Source organism: Dermacentor silvarum, chromosome 9 (assembly GCF_013339745.2).
Source record: "Dermacentor silvarum isolate Dsil-2018 chromosome 9, BIME_Dsil_1.4, whole genome shotgun sequence".
Classification (NCBI taxonomy): Eukaryota; Metazoa; Arthropoda; class Arachnida; order Ixodida; family Ixodidae; genus Dermacentor; species Dermacentor silvarum.
This window is the reverse complement of record NC_051162.1, coordinates 42,821,861-42,824,568: the sequence shown is the minus strand read 5'-3', so window position 1 is coordinate 42,824,568 and position 2,708 is coordinate 42,821,861. Positions and strand designations below refer to the sequence as shown.

At 50.7% G+C, this 2,708-nt stretch overlaps 1 non-coding gene across 1 annotated transcript; it reads left to right on the top strand.

Annotated features, from left to right (window-relative positions):
* Positions 1-406: 406 nt before the first annotated feature.
* On the top strand, positions 407-478 carry Trnag-ucc (transfer RNA glycine (anticodon UCC)). Its single transcript has one exon. It is a non-coding gene; the product is annotated as a tRNA-Gly (tRNA).
* The last annotated feature ends 2,230 nt before the right edge of the window (positions 479-2,708 follow it).

Here is a 2,708-nt window from a genome sequence, read left to right as displayed (position 1 = left end):
GATTAATCATTGCACGAGATACATGTGCGATGGATCTGCATATTTATTTCTTTTTATTCTTTGAGCACCAAAGTCTTTATGTTGCTGCCAGCCCCCTACTGTAATACGTTCGGCTGAAAGTGGCATTGTACTTACTTTAAATAAATAAATAAATACGCCCGAATAAGTAACAGATCGCGCGAAAACTAGCGTATCATTTATCTAGGTTTGCTTTCTAGGCAACTTTTCAGGGCTGATATCAACGAAGCTGAGAAGTTATTTGATAGGAGCAGTGAAGAAATGATTACGCCGTTAGAGCCGCTCCACTTTGCTCGACTGACCTCGTTTCGGCTGTCATCCGGCATCCTGTCTGCGGGGCGCACGTTGCAACACGAAGGGCTACGAGGAAGCGACGCGAAAGCAGCTGGCGTCGGTGGTATAGTGGTTAGCATAGCTGCCTTCCAAGCAGTTGACCCGGGTTCGATTCCCGGCCGACGCAGCAATTTTTTTTCAGAAACCCGAATAATATGTTAAGATAGCATTGTTTTTATCCGGAAATAAAACGTGTTACCCTTTGCGGAATACAATGTTAACAAAGGCGTTTCCCTGGGCAGCCACGTTGGTGGCGCCATCTTGTGGCAGTGATTTTCACCATAAAGGACACGAAGCGAATACTGGAGTGGCTTGCCAAATTCTCCACAACAGCTGGTGAAAAACGCGTCGCCAGGGACATAATCATGAACATTCCGTCATTTTAAAATTTTATTGGACGAGAACACGTGCGTAGCACAACAACGCTTGAAACGTGGTTTTAGTTGAACAAAACGTCACAATATGTTGGTACCAGCGTTACTGCTGCTGTCAACGGCCATGGTATAACCCTGTACTCTGTGAAGGATGGAACTTTGAGTGGCAAGCTAAAACTCCCTATTCTTAACGTTAACGATCTCTTTCTGAACATATTGCCACAGCGATGAGAGTAGCAAAAAGGGATAGGAAAATTATATTTACAAGATATATGCAGAGACGGCTGCAGGCAAGATGGCAGAACAACAACAGGAGCGCTGCCTAGATCGTCGTCTTCACCGTCTTTCCGGCGCATTCTTCCATGATCGGCATGGCGCGTAACATAGAACCCCCGCCGTCGAGAGCGCCGTCTCGGCGCTTAAGGAGCAGTAGGATCGTGTCCGGCAACATAAGGCTTAAGGCGGGAGACGTTCACAATATCAGTGGCGGACGCGTCAGATGATCGTGGAGTGATCTCGTACGTGACGTCAGTGATCTGGCGTAGGACCTTGTAAGGCCCGGAGTATCGGGAAAGAAGCTTTGACGACAAGCCAACGCAGCGGCAAGGCATCCAGAGGAGGACCACAGAGCCCGCAGAGTAATTAACGAATATGTGATGACCTTTTGGGACAGCTGGGAGGCATAAAGACGATCCCTTTAAATCTGGCGAGCCGTTGCAGCCCGAGGCATCGCGGGCGTAGTCGGTAAGAGGATGCACAGGTGATAGTAAAATAGTCTCGAAGGGCAATGTGGGATGGCGGCCAAACAAGAGATAAAAGTGGGAAAAGCCAGCGGTGTCATGGCGTGATGACTTATAGGCAAATGTCACACAAGGCAAGGTGCTGTCCCAATCACGGTGGTCTGAGGAAACGTACATGCAGAGCGCTGTGGTCAGCGTGCGGTTGAGGCGCTCGGTAAGCCCATTGATTTACGGATGGTAGGCAGTGGTTAGCTTCTGACGAATGGAACACGAACGAAGAATGTCGTCGACGACTTTGGACAGAAAGGAGCGACCACGGTCGGTCAGGAACTGTCGAGGAGCGCCATGGTGAAGAATAACGTCGTAAAGTAGAAATTGCGCAACGTCACTGGCACAGCTTGTCGGTAGTCCCCGCGTGATAGCGTATCGTGTCTCGTAGTCCGTAGCGACGGCAATCCACCTGTTCCCAGTCAGAGATGTTGGAAATGTCCCGATGAGATCAAGGATGACGCGGTAGAACGGGACACCGGTAATGTCGATGGGCTGAAGAGGACCCGCTGGCGACAAGGATGGATGCTTGTGACGCTGACAAGACTCGCAAGAAGCAACGTGTCGGCGCACAGAGCGGTGGAGGCCTGGCCAGAAGAACCGATGCCGAACGCGATCATACGTGCGAGTTGCTCCGAGATGTCCAGTGGTTGGGGCATCATAAAGCTGTTCGATGACAGTGGAACGGAGTGTTTCGGGAACAACCAGTAGAAGCTCTGTGCCATCGGAGCTGGTGTTGCGTCTGTATAAGATTCCGTCACGAAGCACGAATAATTCTAGGAACGGGGCACAGTGATGACAGCGTAGACGGCGGGTAATTGGCCGCAAATTGGCATCGCTGAGCTGTTCGCTGCGTATGTCGGATAAATCGGATATCTCGAAGACACAGGCGTCCGAATTGTGCGCTGACAAGTCGGGAGGGCCCACTGGATGACGGGATAGGCAGTCCGCATCCTGGTGCAGTCTGCCGGACTTGTAAGTGACGTCAAAGCTGTATTCTTGCAGTTTCAGTGCCCAGCGACCAAGTCGTCCAGTCGGCTCTTTGAGGGCATGCAACCAGCAAAGCGCATGGTGGTCTGTGATGACCGAAAAGGTGCGGCCAAACAAGTATGGTCGAGCCTAAACTAAACTAGTGCGAGGAACTCGCGCTCAATGATCGAAAATTTGCAATCTGAAGAGGAAAGGCGACTGGCAT